General features: G+C 44.6%; 1 long non-coding RNA gene across 1 annotated transcript; it reads left to right on the forward strand.

The window, feature by feature from the left end:
- The first annotated feature begins 451 nt into the window (after window positions 1-451).
- On the forward strand, window positions 452-25,476 carry LOC135364360 (uncharacterized). The gene is made up of 3 exons (XR_010411236.1): window positions 452-555; window positions 19,496-19,584; window positions 24,565-25,476. It is a non-coding gene; the product is annotated as an uncharacterized LOC135364360 (long non-coding RNA).
- The last annotated feature ends 1,436 nt before the right edge of the window (window positions 25,477-26,912 follow it).

Raw genomic sequence — 26,912 nt, forward strand, 5'->3', positions numbered from 1 at the left:
AAGCAGGCTCCCCGCCGAGCAGGGAGCCCGATGCGGGACTCGATCCCGGGACTCCATCCCGGGACTCCATCCCGGGACTCCATCCCAGGACTCCAGGATCATGACCTGAGCCGAAGGCAGTCGCTTAACCAACTGAGCCACCCAGGCGCCCCTGGAGTTCTTTTTTTTTTTTTTTAAGATTTTATTTATTTGAGAGAGAGAATGAGATAGAGAGAGCATGAGAGGGAGGAGGGTCAGAGGGAGAAGCAGGCTCCCCGCCGAGCAGGGAGCCCGATGCGGGACTCGATCCCGGGACTCGATCCCGGGACTCCAGGATCATGACCTGAGCCGAAGGCAGTCGCTCAACCAACTGAGCCACCCAGGCGCCCTATATAACTTAATTTTTAATAAAGGCTGTGTGTAACAGCCAGCTTGCAAAAATCCTGAAAATTTAACCATTTCCTCTTGTGAGCTGGTACAAGCAGTCAGCAGCACACCACTGGACAGATGTGGCACCGAAAAGGAACTCAGTCATACACTGGGAGGTACCAGGGCTCACTCACTTGCAGGACCAAGGTAGGCTCACTTTAAAGCAGGCTGGGAGGGGTGCTTGGCTGGCTCAACAGCTAGAGGGTTTGACTCTGGATCTCAGGGTTATAAGTGTGAGCCCCATGTTGAGTGTAGAGATTATTTTAAAATAAAATCTCTTTTAAAAAAAGAAGCAGGGGGCGCCTGGGTGGCTCAGTCGGTTAAGCGACTGCCTTCGGCTCAGGTCATGATCCCAGGGTCGTGGGATCGAGTCCCACATCGGGCTCCCTGCTCTGCAGGAAGCCTGCTTCTCCCTCTCCCACTCCCCCTGCTTCTGTTCCCTCTCTTGCTGTGTCTCTCTGTCAAATAAAAAAATAAAAATAAAAAAATAAAAAAAATAAGTATAGGTTATGTCTAGAAATACACGGACTGTAACAATAACGGTGGTTGCCTCTGTGGGGGGGTGGGAGGGGAGGCAGGAATCAGGAGTGGGAAGGAAATTTTCTTTTTCCCGTACACCCTTTTTACTGTTTTTTTTTACTGTTAGGGTTTTTTTTTAATATTCTATTTTTTTATTTAATATATTTTTTAGTATGTTATTTATTGAGAGAGGGCAAGGGGGAGAGGCAGAGGGAGAGGGAGAGAGAGAATCTCAAGCAGACGCGGCACTGAGACTGGAGCCCAATAGAGGGCTCGATCCCACGACCCTGAGATCATGACCTGAGCTGAAATCAAGAGTTGGTCGCCTTGGGGCGCCTGGGTGGCTCAGCTGTTAAGCGTCTGCCTTCGGCTCAGGTCATGATCCCAGGGTCCTGGGGTCAAACCCCGCATCGGGCTCCCTGCTCGGCGGGAGGCCTGCTTCTCCCTCTCCCACTCCCCCTGCTTGTGTTCCTGTTCTCGCTGTCTCTGTCTCTGTCAGATAAATAGATAAAATCTTTAAAAAAAAAAAAAAAGAAGCAGGTTGGGAAGCTAGTGTGCAACTTTGGGGTTTGGTAAATGCTGTGGTATTCAATAACCATATTCCTTTTATTGTATTTCTCACCCAGAGCTGGCCATTCCCAAGCCTAGAGAATGGCCATGGGGTTAGGGGCCCCAAGAGTGGGTTCAAACATCTATGGACAGAAAAGGAAGAAGGGGGATCTTATCTATAAGGGATGTGTTGTTTTCTTAGGGTGAAGAGGAAGGAAAACTCAATAAAATTATTGCATACCCAAGAGTGTTTTTAGGGACTTAAAAGGCCATTTTGTTCTAAAATTCAGGTTTTCTTAAGAGCATCTATTAAGAGATAAAATGGCTTCAGACTTTGGTATCTGGAGGTAAATGATTGCTCAGAATTTGAAAGAAGAACATCAGAAATTTGAGGATGAACAGAATCAGCTTGACAAAAGGGTTATAAACTTGCAGTCAAGACAGGAATGGTGGGAATGCAGGAAGAAAAAGGAAGAAGTCAAGGCACCTAGGTGGCTCAGTTGTTAAGCTCTGCTTTCGGCTAAGGTCATGATCCCAGGGTCCTGGGATGGAGCCCCACATCGAGGGGGTCCCTGCCCAGCGGGGAGTCTGCTTCTTCCTCTGCCTGCCATTCCCCCTATTTGTGCTCTCTCTCTCTCTCACTACCAAATAAATAAATAAAAATCTTTTTAAAAAAAAGAAGAAAGAAAAAGGAAGAAGCCACCTGCATCTACAGTGTTAGCCCTACCCTGGTACAAGAGAAAGGAACCACCTTACATAACCAAGTCCACTTGAAAAAGCATAGGAAGCACCCAAGGGGAATGGGGCTAGAACTTCAGAGGAAGCAGCATTAGGGTTCTGCTGCAGGAATAATGGTGGGCAAGAAAGAATACTTTTGATACTACCAAAATAGAGAAAGCTTACTGAAGATTTTACAAGTCAAAGAACACCCAAGGAGCCTTAGGTGAGGTTTATGTGGCAAGAAACTGAGGCCTCCGCCAACAGCCAGCACCAATTTACCAGCCGTGTGAGTGAGGGGAGCCATCTTAGAAGTGGATTCTCCAGCCCCACTCAAACTTTCAGATGACTACACCTCAGGCTGACACCTCAAAAGCAACCTCATGAGAGACTCCATGCCAGAATCACACAGTTCATCTACTCCTGAGCTCCTGACGCACAGACACTTTTTGAGATAATACATGTTTATTGTTATTTTAAAAAGCTAAGGAAAAGCAAGGATGGAGGACACACCGTTCTTTAGGGGCTCCTGAGGGCACAAGAGCTTTAGGCTGGAGAATTGTGGGGGGATGGGCGGAGTGTCTCCAGTTCGGACAACGTGGGAACAGGGAGGGGCCTTTGGAGCAGAATGCAAAGGCCCAGTGAATTTGAAAGTAGGAAACGGTGGCATCAGGTCTACCAGCAAGCCTGGAGAGAAGGAACAATCAAAGTAACACAAATTTAAGATGGGGGTTTGAAGGAAAGCAAAGCCAGCAAATTTTAAGGAAAAATTAACTTCCATAAATGCAAAGCATGTTAGTCATGAGACAGGGTGTAGAGCATGTTTCAAGTACCCCTCAAAGAGGTCAGTTACCTGTTTGGGAGATCATTTTCCTTTTATAGTCCTCGTTATCCTTTTATAGTATATTTGTCCCTGGTGAGTTTTATCTTTCTTTTTACTGTGCCCTGCTTCCCAACTGCCCCAATGTGGCCCTTCTGGCCAAACTGGTAGTTTAATGCCCTTAGCCCACATGATTGATTAACCTTTCTTTGTATATCTACAGATCATGCATTCTTTCCTAGAAAAAACAGAGCATTCCTGCACGTCAGGAAACAGAAACTAGACCCACTTGCTCAACCCCCAAGCACTTAGGAACCAGACCAATGCCCTTGAACAATGTCTGAGCACGAGATAACATCTACAGTTGACACCAGTCTGCACGTAATCCAGAAATGTTACAGACCATTGCACTGCCTTTATTCATTAACTGCCTTAAACCCCTTGAAAACTCCCTGGGCCAGGCAGAAACCCCAGAGTTGACCTTTGGATCATAGTCCACCTTCTCCTCAGGTGGCCAGCCTCCTGAATAAATAAAGGTTATCTTCCTTTCCAATCAAAATTCAACTCTTAAGTGCTGGCCTTTGAGTAAGAGGCCACAGAGCTTGGGGTTCAGTAACAGTAGCATGGGTCAGGTTCTGAGAGATTGTGTGAGTGAGTGGAGCGGTGCTTACCTTGTGAACTGCCAGGGAGAGCCATCCATTTCCAGGATCTCTCTGTGCTTTGGACCAGGGCAGGAACTGTGATAATCTTTTTTTTTTTTTTAAGATTTTATTTATTTATTTGAGAGAGCACAAGCAGGGGGGAGGGGCAGAGGGAGAGGGAGAAGCAGACTCCCCGCTGAGCAGGGAACCTGATGCGGGACTCCATCCCAGGACCCTGGGATCATGACCTGAGCCAAAGGCAGGCGCTTAACCGACTGAGCCACCCAGGTGCCCCTGTGATAATCTTATTTGTCTTGTCCATCCTCTCAATCTATGCTTGTATAACACGGTAATCAGCAGCCATAGTAGGTATTTAAATTGAAATTTAAATTAAATGTAATTTAAAATTCAGTTTCTTGGTCCCACTTAACTGCACTTTGCAGGCTCAATGGTACCTATGCTCAATGTTCTGTATTAGTGTTTCTCCACCCTTTTTTTCACTATTGCTTCTTCAAGATGACTTTTTAGACACTTTTTCCCATGGTTGCCAATCCCATGAAATTTTAATAACACAGATGTACTATATGTATATCTGTGCTTCAAACATAAAACCAGAAAGATTTCCCACCCCACCTCTAACTAGGAACCACTCTTTCCCCCCTGGGAGGCAGTATGGCCCCCATAGAGAGTGAATGCAAGATTAGGGTGAGGCACCTAAGGTTCAAAATTTAAGGAGGCAGGGCTCCTGGCTGGCTCAGCCAGTGGAGCATGTGACTTCACTCAGGGTTGTGAGTTTGAGCCCCCACTGGGTGTAGAGATTACTTAAAAATAAAATCTTTTTAAAAAATTTTATATATATATATATATACACACACATATATATTAAGGGGTGCCTGGGTGGTGCAGTCAGTTGAGCATCCAACTCTTGGTTTCAGCACAGGTCATGATCTCAAGGTCATGAGATCGAGCCCTGTGTCAGGCTCCACACTTAGCACAAAGTCTGCTTAAGGCTCTCTCTCCCTCTCATGCTGCCCCTCCCCCCTACATGCTCTCTCTCAAATTGAATAAATAAATCGTTAAGATATACACACATAGGGGCACCTGGGTGGCTCAGTTGGTTAAATGTCTGCCTTCGGCTCAGGTCATGATCCCAGCGTCCTGGGATTGAGCCCCACGTCAGGCTCCCTGCTCAGCAGGGAGTCTGCTTCTCTCTCTTCCTCTGCCCCTCTCCCCTGCTCGTTCTCTCTTTCTCTCAAATAAATAAATAAATAAAATCTAAAAAAAATACACACACACACACACACATATATATATATACACACACATATATATTTCTTTTTAATTTAAGGAGGCACTCACTCCCAGAATGGTGCAAGTGGAGAGTCAGCATCTGAAAGGAAGAGCCTCCTTAAATTTTGCCCCCTACCTGCCTCAGGTGCTTTATCCTATTTCTAGTCCCTGTAGGAACATTTCCATCATCACGGAATGTTCTATCAGATTAGAATTTTAGAAAGTTAGAACCAAGAGAAAGCTGGAATTGGAGAAAATCCATTTGGAAGAGCTAGAGTTTAGCCCATGAACATGTCCAGGACATAAGTGAGTGGTTCTTGACCCCGGCTGTCCATCGGAATCATCTGGTGAGCTTTAAATCTCCTGGTGCCTGGCCCTGCCGCAGGCCAGTGAATTCTGAATATCTAGGGATAGGGCTTGGCGATGGGGCTTTTTCAAGCTGGTAGGTGATTCTAATGTATAACCTGGGCCGAGACTCTCTGCTTTGAGTGCAGAAGAGTCCAAGTTCCAGCCAGTGAATAAATCTTGGGGAGATCCCGCTGGCCATATTTACACAGAAAAAGTAGAAAAGGAGCTCTAATTACTCTGTGGGAATAAGGGATTAAGTTGATAAAAGAAGATTTGCAGTGTGAAAATTGTGGAATAGTGGCATGTCTAGGGAATTTCATGTCACGGGTGTTCCATGATTTGGCCCCTGTTTATTATATTAAACATTCTCTGGAGGGTCTACCTGGACACTACAACTGAGCTCCATTGAGATGATAATTAACCCACTGAGGCTCCTAGGTCCAGTGAAGAGTATGGCCTTGTGGTTAATTTATTAACTTCTTTCCTGACCTTTTTCAGCAGCTTCTGGGGCCAATGCCAAAGAGACATTTTTAAAGGGCTCTTGTTAAATCTGGTGGTCACTTTTCATTGGTCCCAGATAAACAGCATGGAGAGATTGCAGTGACTGAGGTCATGGGTTGGATTTTATCTCCTCTGATGGGTGACCAAAGCAACACCACCCTTGGTTGTCCCAGGTCTGGTTGTCAAGCTAACTGCAGTTTAAAGGAGTTAAAGTATGGAAGGGATATTTGTTTTTTGTTTGTTTGTTTGTTTAAAGGTTTTATTTATTTATTTGACAGAGAGAGACACAGCGAGAGAGGGAACACAAGCAGGGGGAGTGAGAGAGGGAGAAGCAGGCTTCCCGCTGAGCAGGGAGCCCGATGCAGGGCTTGATCCCAGGATCCTGGGATCATGACCTGAGCCCAAGGCAGACGCTTAACAACTGAGCCACCCAGGCACCCCTGGAGGGGATATTTGAATTCTAAGCGCCATCAACCATAAGCCTCACCACAGGCCCAACTCCAACACACTGACATGCACACACGTCTCAAGAGGATGGATTTTATGCACTAAGAACTGGGTAGTACAAGCCCCAGGGTGTTGGAGCTGGTGTTTGGGCATGAAGAAGAGAGGGGCAAGAAGCTCTAGCATCCACTTACTTGGTGTTTGTCTCTTCTCTTTGGCTTATTTATGGATACCAATCTTGGTTCATTGCTCTCTAATCCCAGGTTACTAGTGGGATAGGAAAGGGTCCAAGCCTTCTCCTAAGTAAAGGACCAAGGGGGGTCTAGAGTGGGAAGTAGGTTATTTAGGCAAGTGGAGTGCTCTAGGCTCACACGCCTGTCAGTCTAACTCAACAAAGGGATGACATTGGAGTCTTTGGCCAAAACTCTCATTGTAATAATAAATAATTCCCTGGGGAATTTTCATCTATGTCTGCAGGGAGTAGGAAGGCTAATCAAGGATAGTCAGGATTTGGGTAGAGGTTCATTTTTCAGCTTTCTCTTAATCATCTCCCCAGATACAGGACAGGTATCAGTGGTCTTGTATGCCTTAGCTTGGAGGGGGTTGTTAAGGAAACTAAGAGTCTGGACATTTACACTCCTCCCCCAGGCCCCCCGAAATCTGTTGTTCCTACTGTGTTCCCTAATTAAATGAAGGAAACCTTCATCTACCCCATCACCTAAGCTCAAAATCCTAAGTCATCATAGACAACTTCCTTTCTACCAGGTACTTTAAGATCTCTTGATTTTGACTCTTAGACACCTCTCTCTTAAAACAAACAAACAAAACAAAACAAAAAATCACAAAACACTGCTCCCTTTTATCCCTTACTGTCATATCACTTTTGGCTACCATCATCTCTTTTCCTTTTTTTTTTTAATTTATTTTTTTTTAAGATTTTATTTATTTATTTATTTGACAGAGAGAGAGATAGTGAGAGCAAGAACACAAGAGGGGAGGAGAGGGAGAAGTAGGCTTCCCGCTGAGCAGGGAGCCCAATGCGGGGCTCCATCCCAGGACCCTGGGATCATGACCTGAGCCAAAGGCAGATGCTTAAACGACTGAGCCACCCAGGCGTCCCCATCATCTCTTTTCCACACCCACAACAGTCTTTTTTATTTAATCTTTGAGAATTAGTGTTAACTGCATAAAATATGAATATACTATCATTCTTTAAAAATTCAAACAATACAGATAATCGATAATTCAAGATGTAACCATGGTAATCAGTTGGGAGTGTTTTGTGTATTTTCTATGCGTATCTACACAGAAAAAAATTTTACTATTTTTTGTATGTTGTTTTTTTTTTTTTTAACATGAATGGTGCCATAAATGGTTTTGCTACTTCCTTTTTTCACTTAACAATATGTCTTGGAGATTTTCCATGTCAGTATATACAGAACTACCTAATTTGGGCTGCTACATAGTATTCTGTGGTGGGACAGGCTTTCCCTAAGATGACTCCTTTCCTGGTTTCACAGCCTTGTGTAATCCCCTTGGTGATCACTGTGATTAATAGTAAGAAATATATATCTGGCCTTTGTCCTAATTTCTGGCACAAAGCTCCTAAAATCCTTGGAATTTCCTGTGATGACAACAATCAAGGTGTCTTTTGTTATCTTAATGAGGTGACTTTTGGAAAGGACTCAAGGATGGTGGCTGGTTGCCAGAGGAGCCAACCACATGATTAGAGAGTTAGAAGATTCCACCCCACCACCCCCCCAGCCCCCAGCCCCTTACCTTCCACCCCTGGCCTCCTGAGAGGGAAGAGGGGCTGGAGGTTGTATTAATCACCAATGGCCAATGATTTACTCAACCATGGCTATGTAATGAAGCTTCCACAAAACTCAAAAGGAGAGGCACCTGGGTGGCTCAGGCAGTTAAGACGCTGCCTTCAGCTCAGGTCATGATCTCAGGGTCCTGAGATCATGGTCCTGAACGTTGGGCTCCCTGTTCAGCAGGGAGTCTGCTTCTCCCTCTGGGCTTCCCCTTGCTCGGGCTCTCTCGCTCTCTCCCTCTCAAATAAATAAAATCTAAAAAAACAAAAACAAAAAAACCTCAAAAGGGCAGGGTCCAGAGAGCTTCTGGGTTGGTGACCGCATGGAGGAGCTGAGAGGGTGGCACACCCAGAGAGGTCCTGGGAGCTCTTCATTCCTTCCCACACATACCTTGCCCTGTGCCTCTCTTCCATCTGGCTGTTGCTGAGTTATATCCTTTTATAATAAACTGGTGATCTAATATGTAAAATGTTTCTGAGCTCTGTGAGCTACTCTAGCAAATTAATCAAACCCAGGCAGGGACTGGTGAGAAACCTCTGGTCTATAGCCAGTCAGTCAGAAGCATAGGTGACTTGCCGGACTTGTGGTTGGTTTCTGAAGGTGTGAGGTTGGGGTCAATGTTGTAGGACTGAGCCCTTAACCTGTGGGATCTGATGCTACCTCCAGGTAGATTGTGTCAGAATCCAATTGAGTTGAATGGTAGGACAGCCAACTAGTAATGGGGAATTCCTTGGTGGTGTTGGAAAACCCACACATCAGAGTTGGTGTCAGAATCATACTCTCACTTTGAGTAACTATTTTCTGTCCAACAGCACATGGCAATATTGAAGCAATGTCACTTCTGAGATTATGTTATAAGAGATTATAACTTCCATCTTGCTAGGTGACTCTCTCTCTTGATGGCTTTGATGAAGTAATTTGCCATGTTGGAGAAACCCACATAGGTAAGAATAGGCATCAAGGACCTGAATCCTGCCAGTGATCATGTAAATTAGTTTAGGAATGGATCCTTCCCCAGCTGGGTCTTCCGATGAAATCCTAGCACTGGCTAACACCTTGACTGCAGCTTGTGGGAAATCATGAAGCAGAGTACAAGGTTAGCCTGTGCCCACAATCCTCACCCACAAACACTGGAAGATGATAAATGTATGTGTTTAAAGCTGGTACGTTTTGGGGTAATATATTATATAGCAATAACTAACTAATAGACATGATATGGATATACCATATTTTACATAACAGTTCATATATACTCTTTTAAGTGGGATCCCATCATGTAGTCTTTTAAGTGGGATCCTGCTTAAATGAATCACTTAAGCTTCTTCCAGAATACTTTATAAAACAGAAATATGCTGTTATTATTCTACTTCAAAGCTTCAGTGTGATGTGAATAAGGAGATTCTAGGGAGGTGGCAAACTAGGTAAACATCCCCAAACCCTCCCATTTGCAATCTGTCCTTGGAGTAACATAAACACCAAAATAAGAGTTCTGATGGAAACTAGGTGTGTGAGACCAGGGGTTGTTCTGAGAGCTCCAGAGGAGGGATGGGTATAGGACTTCCTTTCTTGAACCAAGGCAAAGATTTTATGACTCCTTGAGAAGAGATGAATAGTGGACATGGGGTTCCTTTGGATGTCCTTGGTGGGGATTGCCCTATCTTGCCGATACCAGCAGACCTGGAATGGAAGTATAATTTGGGCTGATTTGATCTGTTTGAGTGATTGAAAGAAAACCATCTATTCCCTTCTTGGACCCTGATGTAGGAGAGTATAGCCACCTCCTCCACAACCCCCAATGGAGGTGAGAGCATTTATGGGCTCATTTCCTACCAACACACACAAAAAAACCCACATACATAAAGGAATCATTTCAAAATGATAAAGGTTATTTACCAAAAACCAGTAGCAACTTCAACATTAAGCTGAAGTCATTTCTATCAAAATCACCATTCTTGGCATTACTTTAGAGACCTTAACTAATGCAATACATTAATTGTTATTTATTGTTATTAATTTAATACTCCATATAAATATTGGAAAAAGAAGAGGCAAAAACTACATTATTTTCTTTTTTTTTTTAAGATTTTATTTATTTATTTATTTATTTATTTATTTATTTATTTATTTATTTATTTGACAGAGAGAGACCCAGCGAGAGAGGCAACACAAGCAGGGGGAGTGGGAGAGAGAGAAGCAGACACCCTGCCGAGCAGGGAGCTCGATGTGGGGCTCGATCCCAGAACCCTGGGATCATGACCTAAGCCAAAGGCAGACGCTTAACGACTGAGCCACCCAGGCATCCCTACATTATTTTTACCCAATATAATTGTCTATTTAGAAAATCCAGAAAAACTCTACCAAGAACTATTTGAAATAATTACTTTTTTTTTAAAGACTTTATTTTATTTATTTGAGAGAGAGAGAAACAGCATGAGAGGGGAGAGGGTCAGAGGGAGAAGCAGGCTCCCCGCTGAGCCGGGAGCCCAATGTGGGACTCGATCCCAGGACTCCGGGATCATGACCTGAGCCGAAGGCAGTTGCTTAACCAAGTGAGCCACCCAAGCGCCCCTGAAATAATTACTTTTGAAAGGTGAATGATAGTAGTTAAATATACAAAAATAAATAAAGTCATCACAATCCCTTATAAGAGAGAGGCAGAGTCAAAGATGTGGTAATTCAGACAAAGGTAGGAGTGAGTCAAGTAAGGTGCCAAGATCCAAGGAATGCAGGTGGCCTCTAAAGCAAGAAAAGGCAAGGAAACGGATTCACTCCTAAAGCCTCCAGAAGGAACACAGCCCTGCTGACTGCAGCCCTCGATTTTATTTCCTTTTTTTCTTTTTTTAAAAGATTGTATTTATTAGAGAGAGAGCTTGAGCAGGGGGAGAGGCAGAGGAAGAAGCAGACTCCCGGCTGAGCAGGGAGCCCTACATAGGGCTCAATCCCAGGACCCTGGGATCATGAAGCTGAAGGCAGATGTTTAACCAACTAAGCCACACAGGTACCCCTGATTTTATGATTTCTGACCTCCTAAATTATAAGATAATAAATCTGTGCTATTTTTAAGCCACTAAATTTATGGTAAGTTGTTATAGTGGCCATAGGAAATTAATACATCATTTATACTAGTGATAACAGCCACAAAATGCGTATGAATAAATTATTCATAGAAGGTACATGATCTGTATGAAGAAAACTAAACTCTTACTGAAGGGCATAATATAAGAACTGAATAGCTGGAGACAAATACTACCTTCCTGGGTGGGAAAACCTGATACCTTAAAATGCCAATCCTTCACAGACTAATATATAATTTTAAGTGAGTTGCAGTCTGAATTTCAAGAGGGCATGTTAGGGGAAAGACAAAGGGAACAAGTAGCTAAAATTATTCTAAATTTCAAATTTAAAAAAACAAGAATCCGAGAATAGTCAGAAAAATAAGGAAAAAGTAGGGAGTGGTAGGACTTACCTTACCAGATAGTAAAATTTACAATAAAGTGTTTGAAATAAAAATAGGACCATACACTACATCAAAAGAGAAATGAGGTTTTGATATTGTACTATAATTTTGAAAGATGCTACCCTTGGGAGGAGCTGTATGAAGGGAACATGAGACTCTGTACTATTTTCACAACTAAATGTTAGTGTGTAATAATTTTCAAGTAAAAAGTTCTATTTTAAAAAAACACAAATGGAGGCACCTGAGTGGCTCAGTCAATTAAGCATCCAACTCTTGATTTTGGCTCAGGTTGTGATCTCAGAGTCGCGGGATTGAGCCCTACGTCAGGCTCCATAGAGCCTGCTTGAGATTCTCTCTCTCCCTCTGCCCCTCCCTCCCCACTATCCCACCCACCCCCACTTGCATGTGTTCTCTCGTGCTCTCTCTCTCTAAAAAAAAGAAAGAAAGAAAAACTAATATAAACTAATAAAAGGGTTCCTACCAACTGACAAGAAAAAGACAACTGAACGGAAAAATGAGTCAGGTATTCACAGAAGGGAAGAGGCAAATTGTCAGTAAGTATATGGTAAGATGCTCAGTATCTGTACGAGTCAAGGAAATGCAAATTAAATCAATACAGCCTTTTTATACCCAGTGTATTTGCCAAAATCTATCATTGGAAGAGTGATACTGTCCAGGTCTGCCTGACAATGTTGAGAAATAAGAATTGCTACAACCGGTTAGAAAGCAATCTGGACACATCCATTAAGATTAAAAATGCAGGGGCGCCTGGCTGGCTCAGTCCGTAGAGCAAGCGACTCTTGATCTCAGGGTCGTGAGTTCCAGCTCCATGTTGGGTGTAGAGACTACTTAAAAGAAATAAAAAAATTTTTAAAAATTAAAGGGGCACCTGGGTGGCTCAGTCAGTTAAGTGTCTGACTCTTTGATTTCAGCTCAGGTCGTGATCTCAGGGTTGTTAGATCAAGCCCTAAGTCAGGCTCCTTGCTGGGTGTGGAGCCTGCTTGAGACACTCTCTCTCCCTCTGCCTCTCCCCCACTCTAAAAAATAAAAATAAAAAATGCAAACATCCATTGATCCAGATATCCTATTTTCTAAACCTATTTTCTAAAGTGAAAGCCTCGGTATACCCAGATTCATCCTCAAGGAGACATTACCACAATATTTGTGTAACTGCTAAAAACAGACAACTTGAATGTCCATCAATAAGAGAATAGTGGGATAAATGAAAGGGTTCAACCTAATTTATCTAGAAAGATGTCCCTATATTGTGAAAGGGAAAGAAGCAAGTTGCAGAGGCATGATAATATGGTACCATTTTTACACCATTTTCTCAATTCAAGTCAGATCAAATCAACCAACCAACCAACCTTGCATAAGAAAAAAGTGTGTCCAGATACCCTTTCCATCACTAAGCCAGATACCCTCTCCATCACTAAGTGGTTACTCCCAGGATAGAGAGGGCAGAAATCATGACTCTTTTTTTAAAGATTTTGTTTATTTATTTAGAGAGAAGGAGAGTATGTGTGCTTGGGCCTGAGTGGGGGGAGGGGCAGAGGGAGAGGGAGAGAAAGAATCCCCAGCAGACTCCCCAGTGAGTGCAGAGCCCAATATGGGGCTCTATCCCATGACCCTGAGATCATTCAGGCTGCATTTTGATGGTTGAGGCTTTTGAGGGGCCAATATGGGTGCAACATTTTCTAAATAGGCTAATACAGTTTAATCAAATATTCTGTCAAAGGTTGAGACACCTGAGATTATAGTTTTCTAAGAGCTAGAACTCATTGTTAGCTGGGGCTCAATGCCTGAATAGGGAATAACATGTGAATAAGAGAATGCAGTTGTGCTGTTTTGAAAGTTCAATCAGTAACCCACTTCCTTTTCTCTGCCCCAGAAGCTGTGTACTTTCAGTCCTGGGTCTGGGTGTGCGCAGCTCCATCGAGACCCTTCTCTTGCTCTGCTCTGTGTTGCACTGACTCTCAAAGTCTGCATCTCCAGGCTCTTGTCCCCACTGGCTGCCGTCTGAGCTCAGCTGATTGATGGCAGGCTCTGGTGGGAAGATTGGAGATAGGAGTTAGAGGGGAGAAGTCCAGGGTATCTGTCTCCCTCTCTGCTTCCAACACCCCTGCCCTGATGCCTTTCCTTTTGGGTGTCCTGGTTCCACAGGGCCCCGGTTACACCACCTCCTCCCTTTGTCTTTACAGCCTAAGAGAGTAGTGGCTCCCTGCTGTTGCTAATCCCTGGGTTACTTCGAGTGCCAGTTGGCTTTTGTTGTGAAACAAACTACCCCAAATGTAATGATTTAAACAACCCACCATTTATGTGTAGCTCACAATTCATGAGGTAGCAATTTAGACTGGGATCAGCTGGGCAATTCTGCTGGTCTTGGCTGGGCATGCTCAAGCGTCTACACTCAACTGCCAAGTCAGCAGGGGGCTCTACGCTGGGAGCTGGCAGGCCATCCTCTGGGGTGGTGGTGGGTTCATGTGTCTCTCAACATCCAACAGTCTAGCCCAGGCATATTCAGATGGCAGCTGGTTCCAAGAAAGAGTAGGGAAACAGGAAAAGCCTCTTGAGGCCCAAGTTTGGAACTTGCACAACATGGCTTCTTCCCGAAGTCACAAGACCCACCCGGATTCAAGGGTAAAGAAATAGACTCCATTTCTTGATGCAAGAGGAAAAATTTGCAGCCATGCCTTACCATGATCTTCTCCAACATCTGTATAACCAAGTCCCAGCATAAATTTCCTCTGTGATAAGTACTGGAAGTCATTACTGTTTCCTAGTTAGATCCTGTGTATGTTTGAATGTGTTTGGGAGATAGGGGTTAAGGAAAACAGGAAAAATCTGTTTCTAACAGGGTCCCTTTGGATTCAAATGTTTCTGTTATAAATGTCACCTGCCCAGGCTCTTTTAGAATTAACCAATATGGGGCATCTGGGGTGCTCAGTTGGTCAAGTGTCTGCCCTCAGCTCGGGTCCCTGGTCTCAGGGTCCTGGGATCGAGCCCCGAGTCAGGCTCCCTACTCAGTGGGGAGCATGCTTCTCCCTTTCCCTCTTCCTGCCATTCGGATTGCTTGTGCTCTCTCTCTCTGTATCTCTCTGTCAAATAAATAAATAAATAAATAAATAAATATCTTTTAAAAAAAGAATTAACCAATATGACAATGTACAGATGAATTGAGGGCTACCACATGGCAGGCATGATGCTAAGTACTGTGGGCCATGGGGGACAGGGGGGTACCCCAGGTGCACAAGGCATGGTGCCCGCCTTATATGAGTAACGTGGAGCGTGTGAAGAGTAGGGGTTTGGGAGGAGGAGGAGGAGGAGGACCACTGTGATGGTAATGCAGCTCACAACCTAGTGGGGGAGATAAAAACTTTGACCAGAGTGTTTTTGGTCTGTCTCTACAACCTAGAAAGGAAGCTCCACGAGAGCTCAGTCACTCATCACTGTCACTGTGCCTTCTCTGCCTAGCAAAAGACGAGCACACAGTAACTGGTGGATAAATATTTACCGAGTGTAGGAGTGAAAGGTGTTTACACAATGCTAACAGAGCGCCGATGAGAAGGAAGTTAATTCTGAGAACAGCAGAAAGCTTCATGAAAACAGAGGATTTCTCAAATGTAGACTGAGAATGAGTTGTCAAGTTTTGGCCGCAGAGAAGGGGGACTGGGAGGAAAACCAAAGGGCCAACATGAGCAATGTCAGGAGTGTTGGTGGGGTCCCTTCCTGGAGAGGAGACAGCAACTGGAGGGCTCATCCTGGTCTGAGCATCACCCATATGCGTACCCTCCGAGCTGGTTCCTCTGAGCCCATCTCACGGAGTATCCTGAAAGCAATTCGAGGTCTGAACTGCTCAGATTTGGCAAAGGACAACTGCACTGACTTCCAGGCTGCTGTGAAAAGTCCCCCTCGGTAGAGTTGAGCCCATGGGTACAATGTGAGTTTGGGCACATTTTTCCTTGTAGTTTGGGTGTTTGAATGTGTGCCCAGAGGCTGCTGAAATACATCTCTTTTTAGAATCTAAGCAAGCACACAGGGACAGGGAAAGCCAGAGATAGTGGAAATGCTGGGGGAGGTGGGGGACATCTGGTTGGGGCAGGGGGCAGACATCTTGGTTGACAGAGGACATCTGGACCAGAGATGAAGAGGGATCCTGGCAAGAGTCCAGAGCTCTTAGCTCAAAGACCTTCACCAGCCTGCTTCTCCAGCAGAGAAATAAATCCTCTCTCTCTCTTTTTTTCTTTCTAGACCCCAGAGAAGGCCAAAGAAAGCTTGACACAGAATAGCACGATTCAGCCCCTTCTTCTGCAGCAGACCAGGAAGGATATGAGATCAGTTAGAGGAAGTGAAATGTTAGTGGTCTACAGTTTCAGTTGAAACTGGTGCTTCAAGCTCAAGGTAATTCAGAGCTTGAGGCATAAACCTTAGACTGATGTTCAGCTTCTCTGCCAACTTCATGCTGCCAAACACCACGGCTTCTTACTAGTGTCCCTAACCCACTGCCCTTCAGGCTTTCTGTAGTTGGAGAGTCACATATTGGGTGCGCTTTCTGGTCTTACATCAGGAGACTGAAACCAGAGATTGGAATAAATGAGGGGACTGATGAATAGTGCAGAGAACATAGTGGAGCGAGCATGGCTTTACTGACCAACATTTCCTTGTCCAGACTATTGGGTGAGGTTGCTTTGGGCACGCAGGCAGCTCCCCTGGGTAGCTCTTTGTTTGTTTGTTTGCTTGCTTGTTTACATGAGGTGATTTCTAAAGCAGATTACCATACCTTCCTCTCAGAAGGCATGGCTACACAATTGTTGTGTTTACTTCATATGGTGCCCAACTGAGGCTCCCTTCCTTATTGTCTGAACAAAAGCAAGAAGGGGCAACTATGGAGAAGGAACACCATGCTTAGGAAAATGACCTGGAAAGAGAAAACCTCATTTGTGAATTTTTTATGTGAGTAGAAGCAAGAAAGAGCAGGCTGGTGGTGGCAGAAAAATAAATAAGTGAGTTAAAAACCAAGCTCAACAAAATCTCCCAGGATCTCTTTATTTTTTTCAAGAACAAAGAGATAAAAATTCTTAGAAAACAGATAAGAGACATAAAAGGTGGTATTTGCTATCCAAAAAAATATATAATAGCTGTTTCAGAAAGAGAGAAGAGAAAAGCCAGAAGTGTAGCATTCAGCAATTTAGCATCGATTTTATGAGAACAGACATCTGAATCTGAGATACCCAGGCTTGAATCTGAGCACAGGTGCTTATCACTGTGTAAACTTGGACAATTTCCTTAACCTCTCTGTTTCAGTGTTCTGGTTTCATAAAGCGAGTAATACTAATAGAATAGACTTTTAGGGTAGTTGGGAAAATTACATGAGGTGATGTTCGTAAGATAATTTGTAGGAGGCGAATATGTAATAAGCACTCAATAAATGTCACCTGTTATGGGCTGAATTGTGTCCCCCCCACCCCCTGCAAAATTCATACATCGAATTGTATGTATCTCAGAACGTGATTGGGGGATAGGGTCTTTAAGGGGGTGATTAAGTTAAAATGAGACTGTTGGGGTGGGCCCAAATCCAACCTAACTGGTGTTCTTATAAGAAGAGGAAATTTGGACACATCAACAACAGGATGCATGCACACAGAGAAAAGGCCGTGTAAGGACACAGCAAGAAGGCTACCATCAGCAAGTCAAGGAGAGAGGCCGCAGGAGAGATGCCCTGACCTTGGACTTCTAGCCTCCAGAAAATAAGTCTCTATCGTTTAAGTCCCCAACCTGTGGTGTTTTGTTAAGGTGACCCTAGCAAACAAATACATCCCCTATCGTTATGTTTTGTTTTTTTTAATCCAGATGCAAAGCTGAGGACTACGTTGCCCTTGGTTTTCCATACTGACAAAGTCTCCCAAACCAGCTGTCCACATTCCCTTTCAGCCCTGCCGCATTGGCCAAGCCGCTGCAGAGACCCTCATCTTATGACTCACGTGGTTTCTGGGGTCAGTGCAGGGCGCAGATCTCTGTAGAGGCCAGCTGACAGTTGCTATGAGTCAACAGCAGAGAAGTCCCTGAGATTCGAAGACCTGCTTCATTCCCCAGCCCCTCACTCATTTGGGTATGCTGAGAGCATGTCACCCAAAATAATGAGGCTCTCTCTTGGTTTGCAAATGCCCCTTTTGAAGGTCAGAAGGTCAGATTCCACCAAACGCTGCCACAGATGTGGTTTTAAAATAGTCCCTTCAGAAGCCCACAATTAAAGCCTAATTGCACATCCTGGCCAATTAGTGAAGGAGTTGCCCTTTCTCGGGATGGCAGAGTCCTCAAAAATCCATAGTCTGAAAAAAGGATGTTTGCTCTCCCCTTCACCCCCAACAACCCACTCTTTCTTCAATGGCAGAGACCTTAGGAACCTCTGACATTATCTGTAACCTTGGAAAAGTTACTTAACCTCTGACCCTGATGGATTACCTATAGGATGGTGCTAACAACACTTGTTGTCTGAAGGATCAAATGAGATCATTCATTCATTCATTCAACCAATATTTATTGAGTGACCTACTCTACATTCAATTCTTTCACTCTACAAACATTTACTGAACATTTGCTACATATCAGCCCCATGGGGACTGATTCACAGCAGTGAATAATATCTAGGAGGTCTCAGCTCCCCGAGAGCTTACCTTCTGGGAAGGAGACAAAGAACAAGTGGACATATCAGCAAGATAACTTCAGATGGGGACCTGCTGAACAGGAACAAACGCAGGAAGGAGGTGGAAACTAACAAGGGGCAGGTGAGATGTGGCATGTCACAGCAGGGTTCTCAGAGTTGGGACATGCGAGGACCTGGGGAAAGAACATGTTACCAGAAGAGGGCAAAGGAAACCGCCGTGCAGAGGCTCTGAAAAGAGAGATGTATTTAAGGAACAGGAAAGAACAGAAGGGCAGAAGAGGAGAGGGATCTAGGTGAGACTGGAGAGGTGGGCAAAGGCTAGTTCACATAGGGTCTTCCAGAACTCAATGGAAAGCATGGAAAGTTCTTTTGGTCCGCACAGATCAAAGAACTACAACACCAATAACTGAACCTAAGTTAAGACAGAGAGTGGGTGTTTGAAGATGGGGTCTGAGATCAGGCAGAGCCTCCCTGGCTGGGGTCAGAAGTTTGGATTTAATTCGGGTTCTAACTCAGTGGTTCTTTTTTTTTTTTAAGATTTTATTTATTAAAGTAATCTCTACACTCAGCGTGGGGCTCGAACCTACAGAGTTGCTCACCTATACCAACTGAGACAGCCAGGCTCCTGCTAATGCAGTAGTTCTTAACATGGACTACACACTGGAATCACCCAGGAAGCTTTAAACAAATACTGATGTCTGGGCCCCACCTTCACCAATTCTGGGGTGAACTCTGGCATTTGGGGATTTTTTTTTTTTTTTTTTTTTTTTTTTGAGAGAGAGAGCAAGCTAGGGGCAGGGCAGAGGGAGAGAGAGAATCTTAAGTAGGCTCCATGCCTAGCGTGGAGCCTGATGTGGGGCTCAATCTCAAGACCCTGAGATCATGACCTGAGCCAAAAACAAGAGGTGGACACTTAACTACTGAGCCATCCAGGCACCCCAGGGATTTTTTTTAAAGCCCTCCAATGACTCTAACGGCCAGCCAAGGTTGAGAAGCCACTACAGGAGGCTTTTAAGCAGGAGATGACATGATCTCAATTTTCTTTACGAGAGACACTCTGACTACCACCTAAATTCATGATGCTCCCACAACAGTGTCCTGTACATAGTTAATACTTGATGTTTTCTTCCTTCCCTCCTTTCAGTCATTCAGAAATTGGGAATTGCTGAACACTGCAGAGAGAGAGAGCCCAACCAGATACCGAGAGGGAAGTATCTTAGTGAATCTGCCTCCAGCTAGTAACTTTTTCTCCTTCCTCTGTTCTTGGAGTTGTCCATTTATCCCCCTTCCAGACCCAGAGACGCATCTCCTGTTTTTCAGATCCAAACTTTGCATCTTCTTTGACAGTCCTGAGGACCCCCCAGCGTCCCCAAGCAGAGTAGCTCCAAGGAACACTCAGAAGCAACTTGGTGAGTTTATTTTGATGATACAATAATTATCATGCTTAGCAGCTGTTGCCATTTAAAATAAGAAAAACCTGGGCTTGAATTTAAACTGTTTGGTAAAGCATGTGCCCCACCAATCTGGTCCAACGAAATCAGACATTATGAAATCCACAGAAGAACTGGAGCTTGTTACAGGAAGTTAAGATGCAAATCATATTTTGTTTCAAATGAGCCCGATGAATGCATAATTTTCCACAAAGAAATACTTTTGTGTCAGGATCCTTCTGCCAAGAATCGAAGTTTTGGGGCTTGCAGCTGTTAGCAGTGTCTGATTGTCCATTTCAAACTGCAGGCAGCTCTGCTTTTCTAAGGAGGATTTGGAGCAAAGACAGGAAGAGGACAGAGCTGCGCTCATCAATTGTCTTCCAGAATATTCTCTATGAGCTCTGCCTGTGCTTCCCAGATGATCATACTTGCCCTCAGAATTTGCAAAGACTGGCCCCCAAAGGTGAATCAATAGCTACTCCCAACTTATTATTCATCCAGAAGGGGCTTCCCCCCCCTTTCCTCCAGCGCCTTCTCTGAGCATTAATTCCATCTGCCAGTAGTCTTTTGATTGCAAGTGGAAGAAACCCAATTCAAATGAAATAAATACATAAAGAAAGGCAAGTTGGGGAATTATTTGTTCTTTTACCTGGAAAGTCCAAACATGATTTGCCTTCAGGTACATGGGATACAGGTTGAGGGGGAACAGGAGAAGGACTTGGTCTCAGACAAGTGAAAGATTTAATGATCAAAACTGCGGACCCTGCATTTGTTGTCACGGATTTGCAAGGTATGACTTCTCAAGGTGTGTGATTTTTCTCCAGTTGTAGATGCAGAAATGACCGAGTAAAGGGTCTGGACAGCACTGGGCTCAGCAGGGACAGTAAATAGATAGAGTCAAGAAATACAAAGGACATGAGCATTCAGAAGACCATCCCTGAAATGGGTCTGAGTAGAGAAGGGAGCAAAGAGACATCAGACAGGGGCCAGTGGACCAGCAGAGAATGGGGCACGGGATGTCACTACAGGGCAGAAGGACAGGTGTTCTAAGAAGATCAGGAAAAAGAGCTCTGGAAGGATAGTGATGATGAACACTAAGAAGTGTGCTAAGGGCAAATCATATGATAAATATGTACAATCTCCCACCCATCCCCACCCTCACTTTTCAAGGATTCTTTTTGAATGTCTAATCTGCTGGGATAAGACAATGGCTGAAGATGTCATCCACAAGGGCATTTTAGAAAGACAGGTCCACAAGGGCATTTTAGAAAGACAGAGATCCAACTTGAGGCAAAGAAGAAAAAGATGATGCGAGGAGGAGGCAAAGGGGAAGGGGAAGGGGCAAAGGAGATAGAATTAAGTAGGCTGGGAGTTTTGAGCAGGATAGAAGGAACAGAGATAAGGAACCGTCCAAAGATTGGGGCAATGGGGAGAGAGATGAGTAAAGGCCCTTGTTAAGAAGTCTTCCCATACATCATGTGATATGTCCTGCCCCTGTGACACTGTTTCAAGACCCCTTCACTAAAGATTCAGAATATTTTTCATGGCTCTTTGGAGAGGAGTAGTGTTTCTTTTATTTGTGATACTAGGCTGAGAAATAGGCTTGAGAAAACCATGGTTCCTCTGTTTAGGGTGAGATAGAGAGCTTTAAGATTTTTTTTTTTTTTTTTTTTTTTTTTTTTTTTTTTAAAGATTTTATTTATTTGAGAGCGAGAGAGAGAGAGAATGAGAACACGAGAGGGGGTAAGGTCAGAGGGAGAAGCAGACTCCCCGCTGAGCAGGGAGCCCGATGTGGGACTCGATCCCGGGACTCCAGGATCATGACCTGAGCCGAAGGCAGTCGCTTAACCAACTGAGCCACCCAGGCACCCGAGAGCTTTAAGATTTTTAACGTGGAACCCAAGTGGGCCCAGGCTGGAGCTGTGGAAAATGGCTGTAGTAGGTGTTGGAGGTGAAAATAAAAAGAATTGAGGTCAAAGAACTTTTAAACTAGAATACCAGAAAAACAATGCAGGTGACTCAATATTTGAGTTGAACATGAAGTTGGTGGGGCAGGTCCCAAAGTCTTCAGTGAACAGAGTGGAGGGTCTAGGAGGCAAGTGAGTGACAGCAGTGAGAGGGAGGGTGTGGTATAATCAGATGGCAGGAGCGGGGACATTCAAGCACCTCGGAGAGAGCACTAGGAAAAGGGCTCCAACATCCCACACCCTTCTGACCCAGAATTAATGGGGTATGCCAAATAAGCAACCACTATTTACAAGAGCCACAAGGGGAAGTGATGTCCTGGAAAGAGAATCAATTGGCAGTTAAAACAGGTTCATGGAAGGGTGGAAGAGGTTTTCCTTGGTACTGAACACAGAGTGAAGAGTTAGGATGGAAGGGAGTAGTAGGGAATTTGGGTCAGCAAAGCAGAAGCAGAGAGCTGGCTTTTCACATGGTTGGCTCTTTCTCAGTTCACAAATTACCTCCTTGACCTTGCTACCTCAAGTAGCCCTGCCTCCCCAGCTACTATATAGCATTTCTCCCTGTATATTTCCTTTCTATTACTTAATATTGAATGAATGAGTGAATGAATGAATGATCTGGCTCCCTAATCAGCAGATACCATCTCCATTAGAATGTAAACTCCATGAAAGTAGGTAGCTTGTCTATTTATTCACTGCTTTTTCCCCAGTGCCTGGCACATAGTAAGCACTCAATAAATACATGCGAAATCAGTTAGTTAATGAACAGATGAATGGATGAATGAATGGCAGCCCTATGAAGTCGAGAAGACAGAAGAGCACAGATGTCCACAAAGCTCTCCCATTTGGTGAGGTACCTCGGAATGAAGGGGTGTATGCCCTGGTGTGCATGGAGTCTCCCATTTGACTCCTGGGAACAGATAGCTCCTGGCCTTGTTGCTGTGTCCTGGGAAGTAAGTCTTAAGGAGAGATACTTGCTTAAATCCACACTCATGCATTGGGATTTGTTCGCTCCAAGTTCTAGCCTAAAAATACTCCTCTCTGATATCAAGGACAAAATTTATAAACATGAAAGTGGTTATTATGGTTTAATCACAGGCTTGGTGGTAGTGACTCTTGGCAATCTCCCTGGGGTATTAACAAGAACAGAGTAAATATGTCATGTAGGTGGTATTTTTAGTCTCACCACCCCCCTAACCCAAATGGGAACATCCCTGCAGAAGGTCCTTGTGACTCCCTGGGCTCCCCACCCCCAGCCCTTGCTGCCCAGAAAGCACAGTGGGTGGGGGCTATGGTGTCTGCCACTAAACAGAGTGAGGAAGGCAGGTGGGGGCTGCCTTGGACCCAGCTCATTCCTTGTCAAATGGGCACCTGGGTCCTGGCCCCAGGGTCAATAACCAGCCTACGCTTCCTAGTTCCTGCGGCCAACTCCCATACCTCTTCCCCAGGATGAGGCTTGGCTGAAAGTCAAATATATCTCTTCAGACCCATCCCCTGAAAGCACCCCCCTTTCTGTGACCCTCTTCCCAGAATTGACGGCTTCAGGAAAAAAAAAAAAAGGACAGATAATCCCTGACTGAGCCATGAACCCAACCAAAAGAGTTTCACAAACTATGTCTTTTCCATTCAATGCAAGAAGGGTTTTGAACATAAAGTTTACACTCCATTCTGAAGGTGGGCTGCACGGCAGGTGCCACGAAGATGTTAAGTGGGTTGGCACTGGGGCCAAGGATTAGCCTGCCTCTCTCCCCACACCCCCTGCATGGCAGGTGGGATTCTGAACCTGGGCAAGCTCCCTTCAGAGCCTGGGTCCTTACCCAAGATGGGGTTCTATCTGAGCAGCCCATCTACCCTCCCCAGGAGTTTAGGTTCTATGGAAGGTATTGTTTAGGGCTGTACGCCAATATTGACCTCACTTCTGTTCGCTTTTATTGGAGAACAAACTTCTCTCACTTGAAGAACATCTGGTTCAATGGAGCTGACTCTAGCCTCAGTTCTAGAGGTGGCCTGTGACTCAGTCCGGGCCAATCAGAAACTACCGTTTCCCCAATCCCAGAGGGATCTGTGGGATTGGTCCCCGGGATGGCCTAAAAGAGCCTAAAAGAGCCCATAGAGATCCCTGAGGCCACCTGCTTTACCAACTTGCTATAAGACTTTGCTGGGAGACACTTACCTCTGTGAGGGTCAGTTTATAAATGTTAAATTCGTTTAGAGCTACTCACCCTGTGACCAGGGCAGCATCAGCATCATCTAGAAGTCTGATAGAGATGCAGATACTTAGGCCCTACCCAGACCTTCTCTATCAGAATTTCTCAGGGAGGGGGACCAGAAATTGTATGCTGTGGTGAATCCTCCAAGTCTGATGCTCACTGAAATTTGGGAAGCACTGGATGAGCCGGTTTCTGAATCTATGCATTCGTCAACCACTTTATAAAGAAAATTAGGAGAAACAGATAAGGAGGGGTGCCTGGGTGGCTCCATCGGTTGATTGCCTGCCTTCGGCTCAGGTCATGATCCCGGAGTCCTGGGATCAAGCCCCGCATCAGGCTCGGGGATCAGTGGAGAGTCTGCTTCTCCCTCTCCCACTTCCCCTGCTTGTGCTCTCTCTCTCTCTCTCACTTGTTCTCTCTGTGTCAAATAAATAAATAAAATATTTTTAAAAAATAAAAATAAATTTTAAAAAAAAGAAAGAGAAACCGATAAGGAAGGGTCCATCATTGCCAATCATTCTCCCTTTTTCTCTCTCTCTCTTCCATTTTTTTTAAAGATTTTATTTATTTTTTGACAGAGAGAGACAGCGAGAGAGGGAACACAAGCAGGGGGAGTGGGAGAGGGAGAAGCAGGCTTCCCGCTGAACAGGGAGTCCAATGCAGGGCTTAATCCCAGGACCCTGGGATCATGACCTGAGCCAAAGGCAGACACCCAACGACTGAGCCACACTCGCGCCCCTCTCTCTTCCATTTTTGCTTACCATCATCTTCTACTCTCATTACAGAGGCCTTCCCACGCCACTCCGGGGGCAGCAGAAAGCATGTGGAGAGCCTCATGCCCTTCCTGCGTCACTGCCACCGAACCAGCCTTCCTGCACTCGGGCTGTCACAGCATGCCTGCACCCGATAGATGGAGAATGCAAGCAGGAGCCACATCTGCTAGTTGGTGGCTCTACCCTTGGCTCCTATGACTGCCTGACGTCTGGCTGGCCCCAGGAAGTATTTGCTGAGTGGATGATAATGAGGCCTGCCTCCCCAAGGCCCCCCGGGTTCTACAGAGAAATTCCCAGACCTGTCTTGGAGTCTGTATTAGCCTGCCTGGGCTGCTATAACAAAATATGATAGAGGTGCCTGGGTGGCTCCATCGGTTAAGCGTCTGCCTTCAGCTCGGGTCATGATCCTGGAGTCTAGGGATCGAGTCCCGCATCGGGCTCCCTGCTTGGCAGGGAGTTGGCTTCTCCCTCTGACCCTCCCCCCTCTCATGCTCTCTCTCTCATTCTCTCTCTCTCTCTCTAATAAATAAATGAAATCTTTAAAAATATATATATATGACAGATTGCATGGCTCAAACCATAGAAATTTCTTTTCCCACAGTTTTGGAGGCTAGGAAGCCCAAGATCAAGGTTCAGCAAGCTGTTTCTGGGGAGGGGACTTCCCAGCGTGAAGACAGCCACCTTCTTGCTGTGTCCTCACATGGCTTTTCCTGGGTTTGTGCACACAAGCTCTCCGGTGTCTCTTCTCATGACACTCATCTTACTGGATTAGAGCCCTGCCCTGATGATCTCATTTCACCTTATTTTATTTTGTTTTTATTTATTTTTTTAATTTTTTCCCCCATTTTTTACTTCTTTTCTCTTTCTCTTTTTCTTTCTTTCTTTCTTCTTCTCATTTAACCTTAAGGACTTCCTTACTCCAAATGTAGCTACACTGGGATTAGGGCTCCAACATGTGAATTTCAAGGAGGACACGAGCATTCAGTCTCTAACAGAATCCTATTAATTTCCCTGTTCCTTCTCAAAAGCCCACACCTCTGCCTCATTCTCCTGTTCTCTTCTTCCCTTCACCACGGCCCCAGGGCCAAGGCAGTTTTCTTTTCTTTACAGCAGGAAAAATTAACTAAGCAAATCATCTTCTAAACTATGGTAGAAACCGGGATCTCAGCCCAAGCAGCTCAAATGCCAGAAGGGAGCTGTGACCCTGTCCCTCAAGGCAAAGATGCTTCGTTTCTGGTTGTCCAAGTGGATGAGGGTAAGGGAGAATCACAAGTTGGGGGGGAGGACACATCAGAACAGAAGAGTACCCCTCTATATAAATAATCACTGTATAAAACACAGAATAAGCAGCGCGAGTGATGATTTTTATCTCATGTAAGTTAGGGGGAAAATAAAGAAAACTATTTAAAATGAGAATAATCATGATACGTAAAAGCAAAAACAATCTGCAGAGCATCGAGGATGGTGTGACCTCGTTTTTATTAAAATAAATGAATATGTGTGTGGTAATACGTTTACATGATTTATGGGTTTAAAGGGGGGAAAAAACCCTGAATGAGGCAGACACCCAGCTGTTCACAGTGGGTACCTCTAGGGAATGTCATTAGGGAGGGAAGATTTTTACTTTTTATTTTATACACATCTGCATTTAAATAAGCCTATTAAAAGTTGCATGTGAAGGGCGCCTGTGTGGCTCAGTTAGTTGAGCGGCTGCCTTCGGCTCGGGTCATGTTCCCAGGGTCCTGGGATCGAGCCCTACGTCGGGCTTCCTGCTCAGCAGGAAGCCTGCTTCTCCCTCTCCCTCTGCCTGCCGCTCTGCCTACTTGTGCTCTCTGTCTCTCTGTCAAATAAATAAATACAATCTTTAAAAAAAAAAAAAAGTTGAGACGAACCATGAGAGACGATGGACTCTGAAAAACAAACAGGGTTCTAGAGGGGAGGGGGGTGGGAGGATGGGTTAGCCTGGTGGTGGGTACTGAGGAGGGCACATTCTGCATGGAGCACTGGGTGTTGTGCACAAACAATGAATCATGGAACACTACATCAAAAACTAATGATGTAATGTATGGGGATTAACATAAGAATAAAAAAAAAGTTGCCTGTGAATAATAAAATGCTAAAATGGGATGAGCAAGACAATGGAAAGAAAAGACTCCATACTTAAGATACAATGCTTCTTTTATTAAGATTCCAATAAAACAAGGCAGAGAAAGACAAAGGTAGATGGGGTTTGAAATTAAAGAATGAAAATCGATGTGAAGAAACTATAACAATTACACATACAAAGTTAAAAAAAGGAGTCCCTACAAAAAAATTAAAAGATGTCACAATGAGGAAGGCAATATAATCAATATTGAAAA

Source organism: Mirounga angustirostris, unplaced genomic scaffold (genome assembly GCF_029215605.1).
Source record: "Mirounga angustirostris isolate CCGP_5_RB_7025 unplaced genomic scaffold, mMirAng1.0.hap1 SCAF_5, whole genome shotgun sequence".
Lineage (NCBI taxonomy): Eukaryota > Metazoa > Chordata > Mammalia > Carnivora > Phocidae > Mirounga > Mirounga angustirostris.